Genomic DNA, 13,776 nt, shown 5'->3' with positions numbered 1-13,776 from the left:
AGAACTCTAGACCCTGGCCTTTCCCACAGTGTGTTGCCCTCCATGCAGCCCCCTGGTGACATCCAGGAAGGATTGCTGCTGAGCCCCATCCCAGGCCCAGGCCATGCCCCAGCTTGTTGCAGCCAGGTGGGCTACTTCTGCTATCAGGCGGTGGGTAAGGGGGACCAAAGCTCTGGGGGAGCTTTGCAAGCTCTGGGTTTATCTGCCTCCTGCCCTCTCACCTCCTGCAGAAACCTAGAGGCGAGGTGGTCCCACCTCTCAGAAAGCTGCAGCATAGGTAAGCCTGCCCACCCTGCCCACGGCCTGTGCCCACCCTGTCCATGGCCTGTGCCCACCTCCCCATGTTTGGTCCCTCTGCCTGCTCTTCTGACCATTCCCTCCAAGTTACAGAAAACAACCTTTCCTATCCCTTCTCAGCGCTGGCTTTAGAATATCGCCAGTTGTAATAGCAAGCATATATTGAGTAGTCTGTACACATACTGAGTTTGTCATAACGAGAGGTGGCTCCAAACAAAATCCACAGACCACATGACTACAGATAGACATTGATTTCTCACAGTTTCAGAGGCTGGCATGTCCAAGGTCAAGGAACCAGCAGATTCAGGTGACTGCCTTATCACTGTGTGCTCCTGTGGGGCAGAAAGAAGGAACTCTGGTGGCCATTCCTCCTCTTATAAGGACACTAATCTTGTAATGGGGGCTCCACTCCCTGACCTCATCTAATTGCCCCTCCAAGCTGCATATCCTAAAACCATCAAATTTTGAGTTTGGGCTTTGAGACACAAGCACACAGTTCATAATGGTTTTAAATGGGTGGTAGGCATGTTTGAAGGAGATGGATTTGCCCTAGATAACAAAACAGAGACTTGAGCCAAGACACCCCAGGCTCAGTGGCTGCCCCAAAGCCTGGAACAGGAGCCACAGACTTGCCCAGCTTCCCCCCCCCCTTCAGCACCCTGACCTCTGGCTGTGCTGGGCTCCAAGTGGGAGCCACAACCAGGTTCCTTGCCTTATGAGACATCTCACCCATGTGCTGGGCATCCTCCTGTCATTCCAGAGTCAGACATCTATGCAGAGATTCCCAACGAGACCTTGAGACGACCGGGAGGTAGGTCCTGGACCCCACCAAGGTGACCAGTCAGGGGTCTGGGAAGTGACATGATGAGGATTCCTGGGACACTACCGTGGAGCTTCCTGCCCTCCCTTCCTCCTGCCCCAAGTGTGCTCAGGAAGCAGCCAACCTGGGATCCTGTGGGTTGAGAGATGTGGTCCTCCCCTGATGGATTGTGTGCTTTTGTGTGTCTGTGGGATATGGGGGTTCTAAGAACATGAACCTGGGACCCAGGAAACGGGGTGATGGATCCTCCATGGATCTGGAGCAGTGGAACATTCTAGATCCCCTTTCCCAGCCCAGCCTGTGCCTTTTGGCTGAGGTGTTATGGGGTTCTGGGGCACCAGGGGATGCCAGCTAGTCTGTGTGCCCAGAGGCTGTGTTCTCCATCTGTGCAGGTCCACAGTATGGCATTGCCTTCGAGGATGTGGTTCTCAACCGTGTTCTAGGAGAAGGCTTCTTTGGGGAGGTCTATGAAGGGGTCCACACAAATCACGTGAGTCCCAGACTCTTCCTGACTCTTTGTCCACCTGTGTAGGGGTGAGGCTTTGGTAGGAGAATACACGGAGGGCAGGAGGGTGGACCCTGCCAAGTGGAAGTTCATCCGGGGCACCTCTAGGTGGACAGGCTTCACCTTTGTGGCCATGCTCAGCAAGCCTGGGGAGGGCAGCGCTGGGGTGTGGGCAGGGAAGGAAGGAAGCACAGTTTGAAGCCAAGTTTAGAGAGAACAGGGCCAGCCAGCCCACATTTCATGAAGGCCTGGGGTCACCTGCTAACCAGGGCAGATCACGCGGCCCCTCATCTCAGCATCTTGGTCTGAACAGCTGAGCTTGAGCTCTTTGATCTCCAAACCTCATTCTGGGTCTAACCCAGCCTGGTCCAGAAGAAAGGGGAAGAAGAGGAAGAGAAGGGGAAAGGGGAGAGAAATTGAAGGAAGGAAGGGGTGGTGTGTCCTGCAGAGGCCAGGTCGCCTTGCCCCTCAGCAGTTGGCAAAGTCCGTGGGAAGGACCTACTGAGGCAAGGGCGGGAACGGTTTCCTTTGAGCACTAGGCTGGACCAAGCTTCCCTAAACCCTCTTGTTGCAGAAAGGGGATAAAATCAATGTGGCTGTCAAGACCTGCAAGAAGGACTGCACCCTGGACAATAAGGAGAAGTTCATGAGCGAGGCAGGTAGGCACACCTGGGCGGGGCCCAGACTCCCTGGCCTTCTAAGGAAGAGGAGAGGGGGGGGCTCTCCTTCCGCTTTCCCCATTCCCCTGTGTGACCTCCTGCTCCCACTTCAGTGATCATGAAGAATCTCGACCACCCCCAAATCGTGAAGCTGATTGCATCTTCGAAGAGGAGCCCACTTGGATCATCATGGATCTGTACTTCTATGGGGAGGTGAGCTGAAGGAAGCAGGCCAGGCACCCTGAAGATAGCTGGGACACCAAGGGAGCAAAGGACACTTCTCCCAGTTTCCTGCCTTCCATACTCAGCAGAAGCAGAGGCCCTGTTAATAGAGGAAGTCGCCAGAACATCTTGCTGACTTGGGGTTTGCCCCAGAGGAAGGGGAGGGTCAGTGGCTGCCAGCAGCCCTGGCTCCATGCTGGGGACATGACAGCACCTCCCTTCCCACAGCTGGGCCACTATCTAGAGCGAAATAAGAACCCCCTGAAGGTGCCCACCCTTGTCCTTTATTCGCTGCAGATATGCAAAGCCATGGCCTACCTGGAGAGCATCAGCTGTGTGCACAGGTGGGTACACGGAGACAGCAGAAAAGCGAAGCCCATCCCTAACCACAGAGGAAACTGAGTATCAGGGCCAGAGTCCCACAGGGAGGAGCTGGAGTCCCTGCCTGGGCCTGCACCAAGCAGCTTAGAGCACTTGAGCACCTCTACAAAGTGTTTTCTCACTAAAAAGCCAAAACAGTTGTGTGGGCCTCAGAGAACTGTCAATAGAAGTAGCTCCAGAGCAACTCCAAAGCTTAGCGTCTGACTGTAGCTGAGACCTTCTGCCCCTCCCCTGAAATGCCAGGAAAACTCCTCCCACCCTCTCAGAGCTTCACCTCCTCCAGCCTGCCCACTTAGCTGCCAGGGGTCCAGGAAGAGGATCTGAGCTAATAGAGCACCTGGAGATCCTGAGGTTGAGGCCCAGCACCACCCTCATTCCCCAGCCCCTGGGGCTGTGGAGCTATCTCTTCCCCACCTGGCCTTGTTCCCATTCCCTAAGAGAAGGCTACTGCCATGGGAACATAGCCCCAGGAGACTACCTGGGCACTTACCAGGTGCTTCCCCACCACTGACGTGGCTTGTGTGGCCTTGTGCCTGACCCTATGCAAAGCCACACAGGAAGCATCCATTCATTCAGTGAGTATTATGGAGCTCCTCCTGGGTGCCAGGCACTGTCCTAAATTCTGGGACAAAGTTGTCACCCAAACAGACAAACCTTGTCCTTGTGAAGCTCATGTCCTAGCATGAACGTCAGGTAAATCATGTCAGTGGCTGTAGGGTAAGGGAGTGGAATGATGGGTCTGGCCCCTTGGGGAACTTAAGCCTGCATGCTTTCATGTCAGCATTTTAACAACAGAAGCAGACTTTTTGTAGCAGAGCTGCCTGCGAGAAGCCAACGCGCCCACTGGTTTGGGGTGGGGAGCCATGCTAGGACCAAGGCCATCAGTACCAGTAGCTCCTCTAGGAGGCTGGAACTCAGCTCGCAGGAAGCTAACTGTATACAACCTCTTCCTTCACTCACCTGCTTGGAACCTTCCTTCAGCTCTCCCACCTGCCCCAGGGTCCTAGGCAGTGCCTCATCCTGGTATCCACATCCTTCTCTAGGGATATCACCATCTGGAACATCCTGGTGGCCTCCCCAGAGTATGTGAAGCTGGGGAACTTTGGCCTTTCTTGATACATTCAGGATGACACATATTACAAGGATGAAGGAACTTCCAGCCCCTGCTTTGTCTCTGAAACCAAAATCTCAGGAGCCTACAACTGGGGAGCCCAGACCATGAGCTTCCTGACAGTAGGTTGTTTTTCTGGAAAGTTCTAGATCTTTCTTCCCTTAATAATACCTGTAAACCTCTTTGCCCACCCCAAGCCTCTGTGACTCGTCTCCCCATCAAATGGATGTCCCCCAAATCCATTAAATTCTGCCGCTTCATGACAGCCAGTGACATCTGGATGTTTGGTATGAGGCAATTCAGGAGAGTGGGGAAATGGGCTCAAATTTTCCGTGCGGGTTGACCAAGAGGAGGATGATCCCTTCACCCAAATAGCCCATTTCACTGTGGCCACTGAGAAGTCCCAGAGGTGGGGAGGTGGTGGTAGAGTCATAGGTGACATGAGCCAAGGACTGGCCTAGAAAATCTGGGTTCATCCTCCTGTAAAAGGCTCTGATAAGCATGGACCCCACCAACCAGCTCTGAGGACAAATATGGGGATGACTTGGAGGGGAGATTCAAACACAAAACTCAGGTTTTTCATGAAAGGAGAAGCAGGGAGTGGAGAGTGCCTAGCTGGGTGTGAATTGGCAACCTCACCAAACACAGCACTTCAGGTTACCTGCCAGTTCTCCCACAGCTGACTATAAACCTCATCATTGTTACCCCCATTTTCCAAGTAAGAAAACTGAGGCTCAGACCATTAAGGGGCTTGCCCATGATCATACAGGCTGCAAGAGGTGGTGCCTGCCCTATTATTGTAGCTCCTAACCTTCCCAAGAAGGATCTGGTGTTTCCAACATGGGCCACCTCCTGAACCTACAGAATCCAGCCAGCTCCATGTTGAGAGAGTCAGGAAGGGGAAGCCCTGGTTCATGTACCACAGATGTAGGTTATTGGTCCCTTGAGTGGACCACCATGGTGGGTAAGACCCCAGTGGCCATAGAGGGAGTTGCAAAATAACACAGACGCTCCCTGCTGGGGCCAAATGCTAATGGCCATAGTGTCCCCGGGGTGCCCACTTCCCAGCAGGGTGCCTGACCTTTCACCTCTTCCCTAAGCTATGTGCATGTGGGAGATCCTAAGCTTTGGGAAGCAGCCTTTCTTATGGCTGGAAAACAAGGATGTCATTGGGGTGCTGGAGAAAGGGGACCGGCTCCCCAAGCCTGACCTCTGTCCACCTGTTTTTTACACCCTCATGACTTGCTGCTGGGACTATGACCCCAGTGTCTGGACTCACTTCACGGAGCTCGTGTGCAGCCTCAGGTGAGCATGGGCTGGGGAGCTGGAGTGGGGGACATTGGCTGGGTTGCCCCAGAGGCAAGCTGCTGCCGGTGGCACTGAGAGGTTTACAGCTAAGTCAGTGCACTCAGGTGCTCCTCAGGCCTATGCAGCAGGTGGCCCCATTCCCATCTGCTGAATGGAAGAGTTCAGGTTCAAAGTCAGTGACTTGCCCAAGGCAGTGACAGGAGGGTCAGGACGTGTACCCAGACCTCCCTTCTGATCATCTCTGAGCCACATGACCACACAGAATGAGTTGGTCCTTGGCAGAGGCATGATGAGCATTGGGCACTCGGTACAGAAGCAGCTCTGTCAGGGGCTGAAAGGCTGAGGCCAGGTTCACTGTCAGATACTAGTTCAGAGACAAGGTGAGCCTGGGGAGGCCTTGCTCATCAGGGCATCTCCAACCCAGCCCTGTGCCTTGCTCATGCTGTGCCTAGAAGGTATTTTCTCTATTGGAATAAAAAAATGTCCAGTGCAGCCAGACCTGGTGGCACACACCTGTATCTCAGCAGCTTGGGAGACTGAGGCAGGAGGAATACAAATTCAAAGCCAGACTCAGTAACTTAGAGAGGCTCTAAGCAACTTAGGTGAGACTCCATTTCAAAATAAAATATAAAAAATATCTGGGGATGTTGCTCATTGGTTAAGCACCCCTTGGGTTCAATCCCTGGTACCAAAAAAAAAAAAAAAAAGATGACCCAGACACCTATTGTCTGCAGAGTTTGGCTGGAAAACACCTGTCTCCTGAGTGGGGTTCGGAGTCTGAAGCCTTATCTTTCTCAGTGCCAAGACACTTGTTCCCCTCTTACTGGAAGGTCACAGGTAAAGGGTGTTTCCATTTCAGAGGTCCAGGAGTCCCAGTTTGCTTGGTGGAATGCCTGCCATCAGTGCTCCCAAGGGTGGTCCCCTTCATTAGGCATACTTTAGCAAGGAAGTCAGCTGACCTTCTCTGTAAAGGACCAGATAGTGAATCTTTGGGGCTTCTGTCCAGTCTTCTCATCTCTGCCTCCACAGCTTAAAAACAGTCATAGGCAGTAGTGAATGAATGGGGGTAGCTGGGTTCAATAAGAATTTCAATACCATAATTTTTATGTGGCATACAATATCATTTTATTTTTATTTTTTTAATTATTAAAAAATGTGATAACCATTTTTAATTTGAAGCCATAGAAAAATAAGTGGGAGACCACATGTGGCCTTTGACCATGGTTTGCTGACCTCTGTTTTAGGAGATCTCTTGCTTAGTTGACCTTTAACAACATTAACATGTTGTTAATACTACTCATTGATATCATATAAACATATTAGCAAATTTTAGTGAGGGCAAGAAAATTACCTCTACAAACTGGCTGGTTGAAGGCAACCAAGGAGGAGGCTGGGAATGCCCAGGCAGGGGGCAGCAGGGATGACCGTGCATTTATTTGTGGGGCAGGGTCCCCAACATAGTCTGCAAAACCTCTAGCTTAAAAAGCTTCTCTGGATGGGTGTGGTATTGCACACCTGTAATCCTCTTTGGCTGGGTGTGGTATTGCATGCCTGTAATCCCCGTGACTTGGGAGACTGAGGCAGGAGGATTGCAGGTTCAAGGACTGCCTCAGAAATTAGTGAGACTCTAAGCAACTTAGCAAGACTTGTCTCAAAATAAAAATTATTTTCCTCCTTCATTGGCTGTCCTGATTAATTCATCTGCATTGTCCCTCACAAGGAAGATTGAAGAAGCCAGGGAGTTCTAGGAGAAATGTATTGAAAGCTGTACTTTGAGAGAGCAGAAGTTCTGAGTGAGGACGGTGTGGTCTTAATCCATTATGGGATCTGGAGAACCAGGGGAGCATGATGGGGTGCCTAAGATGAGAGGTGTCTCCTTTGGAGGCAATGGGCCAGCCACCCCCCCACCATGATGCAGTTTAAAGCAGGCTTCTCTGATGCAAAGGAAGGATACTCAAAGACCCAAAGGACCCCAGCTGCCTCCCTCAGTTCACAGTCCCTTCTTTAGGGGAAATAAAGGTTTTGATTATTGTTTCCCAATCTTGTAGGGGTAGGAAGGGCTGTTTTAGAGGTCAAATTTGGAGAATTCTTCCATGTAATCGTAATTTTAGAATCCTTTGATTGGCAAAATACATTGTGTTTGAAAACAAAGTACCAGGCAGTATTCAAAAGTACATAACACTCTGGGGCTGGGGATGTGGCTCAAGAGGTAGCGCGCTCACCTGGCATGCGTGCGGCCCGGGTTCGACCCTCAGCACCACATACAAACAAAGATTTTGTGTCTGCCAAAAACTAAATATATATATATATATAAATTTTTCTCTCTCTCTCTCTCTCTTTAAAGAAAAATAAAATAAAAACAAAAGTACATAACACTCATACCCATTTGAAAGTATGGATTGATGGAGCCTCTGCAGTAATTACAGAGGCCTCTGGGGTCTGTGATGCCCAGGTTGAGAAGCACTGAATTGGGGCAGAAAGGTGAGGGGCACTAGCACGGCTAACAGGTGAGGGTTGGGGGAGATGAATCCACAGCCCATTTGCTCACATCAGAAACCAGATGGTGAATTGTTTAATGACAAGTCAAACCCAGGCCTTCATCATGAAGTTGACTGGGACACTGGAAATCTAAACAGGGTTGGCACCAATAGCAGTCACAGAAAAGCAGGAAGTGTGGGGAGCTGGGGATATAGCAGGCTTCTGCTGCCCTGTTGGGTTAAGTCTGGCTCTCCAGGGACCTCCTCCCACCTTGGACCCATCCCTGTGGTCCTCCCAACTTGGTGCAGGGTGCCCTCAGGATCCATACCCCAGCCTGTCTCAGAGGGGTCCCCCAGGTCACTCTTCAGAAAAAACAAATGAAAATGGGATCAAGGCCCTTATCCAGGCCTCTCCTAGTTTCAATGTCATAGAGAGGAGTGACTCGCTTTGGCCCTCTCACCCTGTCTGACCTGCTGCCTTGGCAGTGACATTTATCAGATGGAGAAGGACATTGCCATAGAGCAAGAACGGAATGCTCATCTAAAATACTGGAGCCCATTGCTTCCCAGGAACCCCCACCCAAGGTAAGCCACCCCTGGCCTTGCTATTAGTTCCATGAGCCACAACAGAGCCAGTGCCTGTGTGACCCACTGCCTGTTCAATGGAAGCAGGATGCTTTCCTACAATCCTCTCTCAGTTCTGCAACTCAGCTACTTATCAATCACCCCTTGTCATCTTCATGCCCTGGCAGGTGTCATCTGAGACAGCAGACACCTTGTGGAAAAGTCATTTCTCAGAACTTTCCCTTGGGAACCTGGGCACTTTTCTTCTGAGAGTTTCCTAGGGCTAAGTTAGCTCTCCCTGAGGATACATGGATGGAGACTATCCTAAGTCCCCAAAGTCCATTCTCTGTCCATGCTCTCCATGACAGCCTTGGGCTCAGGAGCCAGAGCCCAGCTGTTCCACCATCAGGTGGGGGAGGGGTCCAGAGACCATGCCTGTATTTGTCAGCTAGAGCTGCCCTAAAAAAATCCTACAGAATGAGTGGCTTAAATCATTCACTTATGTCTCTTCTGGAGGCTGGAATTCCAAGGCCAGGCTCTAGCAACTTTGGTATCTGGTGAGGGCCCCTTCCTAGCTTTCAGATAGCCACCTTCCTAATGTGTCCTCACCTGGTGGAAAGAAGAAACCTCTGGTCTCTCTTCCTCTTCTTATAAGGGCACTAATCCCTTTATGGGGCCCTATCCTCATGAACTCATTGAACACTAATCACCTCCCAAAATCTCTGCCTCCTAAACCATCACACTGGGGTACAGGACTTCAACATATGAACTGAGGGGAACACAAACATTCAGTCTATAATAATGCATAATGTGGACCAAGGTCTTTTCTCATTGTTCCTCCTGCCAGGCATCTGCTGCCCTTTCCCTAGGGCCCAATGCAGCTTTTATCTCCATGAAGTTTCTGTGAGTCCCTGAGCCCTCAGTGACCTCCTGCTTTGAATGTGGCTATCCATGGCTGTTTTGTCAGGCACTCCCACATACAGGGAGGCTGCACACACAGAGGTCATTAAACCCCCAATTAGCCGTAGCCCAGGTGGCAGAGGCCAGCCCCTGTGACTTCCCATCTCTCAGCATGTAACTGGTGCTCAGAAGTGGATGCAAAATTATTTTAATGATAACCTTGTCCACTATTGCTCCTTCATTGTGAATAAGGCTGAGCTACATTCAACCTGATGCTCCCCTTAGTGGGCCAACTCATTTATTAATGGGAGAAATGCAACTGACACTGCTCTATATCCTGTTTTCCAGCCCAGCCCATCCAAAGACCTCTTGCTGTTTAGACCCCCTCCACAAACCAACCTGCTCGCTCTCAAACTACAGTTCCAGGTAAATGTGTAACCAGGGGGCTTGGAATGGCCAGGCCCATCCCTTGTCAGGTGTTTCTTGAAATTCCATTCCTGTGCCATTAAGGAGTAGCAGTCATCTGCTCAGATGATAAAGATAGCTGGGTTGACTCTTCTTTGTTTCTTTGTTTGGCTCTTTGATGTGAACTTGAACTCACATCAAAAGAATAGAAACTCAGTCCTGCCAGACTGTCCTCAGCTAAGCAGACCTTCCTGTAGCCTAGTCTGTCTGTCTGCAGTGTCTGCTGCTTTGTGTACCTGCTTGTAGCTCCCTCCCCATGTCCAAGACTTCCCTGGCCTCCTACCCTGAGCAGAGCCTCTGAGAAGTAATCCCTAGGAACTGGGGATGGATGATGTCTCCAGAGAATAGAGTGGATCCCTGAGGCTCCCTGCAGAGGTCCTGGCCAGGACCTGGGTAGCCAGTGAAGGGAGAAGGGTTCCATCTGAGCCTTCTCCACCTCTGCCACCACCAACCATGTCTCTCACCAAGGCTGTAGGTCCCTGACTCAGAATTCCTCTGTCCTGAGTCCTTCTTTTGTGTCTGGGTAAGAGGGAGCCCAGCTTCATCTCTGTCCTTCTCTTTCATCCCCTAATCAGTGTTGCCATTCAGAACTGGAATATCTCAACCAATAGCAACAATGTCAGTTTACTGATGCTCCTTACAGGGGGCTGTTCCCCAGGTTTGTGTATCTCCTCCCAAGGAAATGCCCTATGCCTGAGTAAACCCAACCAAGAACCAACAGATAAATCCTTTTTTAAAAGAGAGAGAGAGAGAGAGAGAGAGAGAGAGAGAGAGAGAGAGAGAGAGAGAGAGAATTTTTTAATATTTATTTTCTAGTTTTTGGTGGACACAACATCTTTGTTTGTATGTGGTGCTGAGGATCGAACCCGGGCCACATGCATGCCAGGCAAGCGCGCCACCACTTGAGCCACATCTTCAGCCCCAGATAAGTCCTTTATGTGAAAATAAAATGCTTTGATTCAGAAGGTGGAAGCAACGTCCTTAAAAACTAAACATAATTAAAATAGTGATGTTATTTAAATTTTATATTAAACTATATATAATTATTGAAAATTACACATACACACATACACACACATGCACACACACACACACACACACACACACACACACACGGTTGGCTTTCCATATTCATGTGTTCTGTATCTATGGATTCAACCAACCAGGAATCAAAAATATTAACATAGGAAAATAAATCTCATTTATACTGGATATGTACAGACTTTTTCTTGCCATTCCCCTAAAATTACTGTATGCCAGCTATTTGTGTAGTTACATTACATTAGATGGCAAAAGCAATCTAGAGATGATTTAAAGCATACTGGGAGATATATGTACATTACATGCAAATACCATGCCAGTTTGCTCAAGGAACTAGAGCATCTGCAGATTTGGGATATCTTCAGGATGTCCTGAAATGAATCCCCCTTGAATATGGAAGGACAACTATGTGTGTGAGAATTTATTTATCCATGGGCTAATCATATCTGTCAATTTGTAACATGACTATGAAACATAACTGTTTGGAAAAGGGCCCAAGGGAGGAGTCATGGTCTCAATAGCAGCCTGCATGGACCCTGTGTGTGCAGAATACCACTAGGGGAGTGTTAGGCAGATGAGAGGCCATGATGCTCCACCAGGTGTCTCCAACAGGGCCAAGGAAATGCCACACCACATTCTTCAGCAACTCTGAGAGAGCAAGTCTGTGTCCCCCATGATGCTCTTGTATCACTTCTTTGTGCTCCTGTTTGTAGCAGCTGATTGTCCACCCCCTTGCCTTGTCCTGTGCCTAGTGCTTCTTTGCTTCTCCTTAATAGGTCCCTGAGGGTCTGTGTCCAGCTCCCCTATGCTCACCAGCCCTATAGAGTACCCATCTCCCATTAACTCGCTGTGTACCCCATCTCTCCACCAGCACAATGTCTTCAAGCGCCACAGCATGCCGGTAAGAGGGCACTGCATGCTGAGTCCCAGCCCGGACTGAGGAAGCTGCTGGAGGGAGGTGGCCTGGGATACTAGGAACCCCACATTCTCAGCCTCAGGGGGTGCCCTCCATGCTTCTGTGTGCCAGTCAAGTCATCAAGGTGTTCTGTGACTCTTCCCTTTGCAAATATATCAAAGTTGGGATGAAGTTAGGCTCTGCTCCTGGGGACACCAGTTGGACACCAGCTGGAACTACCCTTGTCCACACTGAAGCTGTGGCAAATGATGTAAAATTCCCTATCTTTTCTGAGCCCCAGAGGCAGAATGCAGTGCATTAGTGTGGAGGCTGGTGGGTGGAGTGCAGCCAGGCCTGGTGGTGCTGGAGAATAAAAGACCCTGGATGTTCTGCTCCACTCTGCCATCCTGCCTGATTGCTAAATCTCTCCTCCATCAGAGGAAAGAAAGGCTTCCTGGCAGCTGCTTCTACTGCTGCTGCTTTTGTAAAGGTGTTGCTGGGTGGGAAGGAGCTTAGGGGGTATTGTGGTTACAGGCTCATGAACTGCTAGAGAGGCTAAGCCACCTCCCCATTGATCGCTATGTCATCAGCGACTGTGAGACACTGAGTACTTTGTGGAATATCTGTTGATTGTCAGATCTTATGTAACAAAACCATCTTTGCTTGAAAGCAGATGCTCACTTGCCACCAATCATCTCCTTTAATGCAATGACCTCTTGCCACTTGTTGCCATGAAATCTTGACACATTTTACCAAACTGGGTTACAAAACAGGCTAAACTCACTATTTGAGCTCTTACTTGTATATATGTCTAATATTTCAGGCTCAACATATATGTCTCTAAAAATTTGGAGGCAAGGAAATATGTGTTTATCATAAGAGATTTGGAAATTTGGGGCAAGTATGTTGACATATATCTGTACTGTTATTCTTTATTTAGTAAAAATTTGAATGCCCATGGTAGCTTCAAATTCCAGGCTGCGAGATCTATTGTGAAATAAATTCTCCCCAACCTACCTCGTTTTTCTCTCTCACATTAATTTAAACAATTTCTGTCTTCTCATATGCATAACAATAATAAAACTATGGTTCTAAGCATGTACTATAATTTAGGCAGTATGCAGTTTCTCTACCCTTCTGCCCTCGACTCTTTATCCATAATTAATTAAGTTTTAGGGAGCTTTACTTTAAAAATTGTGCTTTTAGAAAGAAGCTGTTTTGTATACATGAGGGGCTGCATGGCCTTTGTCTAAGCCCTGCTCCACTGGGAGGATTTTGTTCCATTCCATAAAGACAGACTGTGCCACAGAAAAAAAAGACCTTTTGTGTCAGAGGTTTAGAAGTAATTGCTAAGAAAAAAATCTGCCTGCAAGAACATAATGAGCACTTCTTTAACCAAACAAAAAAGATTAAAAATATAGATCAGAAACACTGAGAAAATTCTCTCCCAGGCGAAGCGCTGACGAGGTTCCCTGCAAGGCAATTGGAAACATTAAAGCAATGCTCAGAGATGGTAACAACAATTTTCCTCCTGACTGGCCCCATGGCCTGGCTCATCTGGGGGCCTGTGGGATGCCTCAGAGTCAGGATGGTAGCATCTCCTTTCCGGAGTCTTCACAAGTCAGTACTGAAGTTCCACAGGGCACAGTGGGCCTGTGCACTTGCGGGTGCTGTCCAAGATGCTGAAGGAGGAACACGTGGTTTTGCTTTCAAGGAGCTTACAGTCAGTCAGAAGGAGCAGGTCAAGTGCAGGTTCATGGGTAATGTGAGCCAGAAAGTTGTGGGGGCCATGTAAAGGGTATTCAGAGGGGAGAGTGACTCCTGCCTGCTTCTGGCTTTCAGTGGGGCACTGAAGGATGGAGAAAATTTGGAGTGGAAAAAACTGGAATGTAGGGATGGAAGAGGCAGGGGCAAGTGGTGTGGTGTTTGAGCAAGGAAGGGTATATATGGCGGCAGGGGGGAACGAGGCTGGCAGGTGTTGTGGCTCATGAACATCATTTTAAAAGACAAAGGGAGTGTTAACTGTCCATGACCTGGGAAGAATACCTAGAGTGTATTTCAGAAAAACCAGCCTAGACATTCAAGGTTGTAAAGTCTCTCATTTTTTTTCCTTTGGTCTTACTACGAAATT

The 13,776-nt window shown here is 49.2% G+C and overlaps 1 pseudogene; it reads left to right on the top strand.

Annotated features, from left to right (window-relative positions):
- Positions 1 to 13,776, top strand: part of LOC143388899 (protein-tyrosine kinase 2-beta-like) — a 53,716-nt pseudogene that overhangs the window by 32,473 nt on the left and 7,467 nt on the right.

The sequence above is a fragment of the Callospermophilus lateralis genome, unplaced genomic scaffold (assembly GCF_048772815.1).
Source record: "Callospermophilus lateralis isolate mCalLat2 unplaced genomic scaffold, mCalLat2.hap1 Scaffold_45, whole genome shotgun sequence".
In the NCBI taxonomy this organism is placed as follows: domain Eukaryota; kingdom Metazoa; phylum Chordata; class Mammalia; order Rodentia; family Sciuridae; genus Callospermophilus; species Callospermophilus lateralis.
Note: the sequence above shows the minus strand (reverse complement) of the source record. Positions and strands in the feature narration are given on the sequence as shown.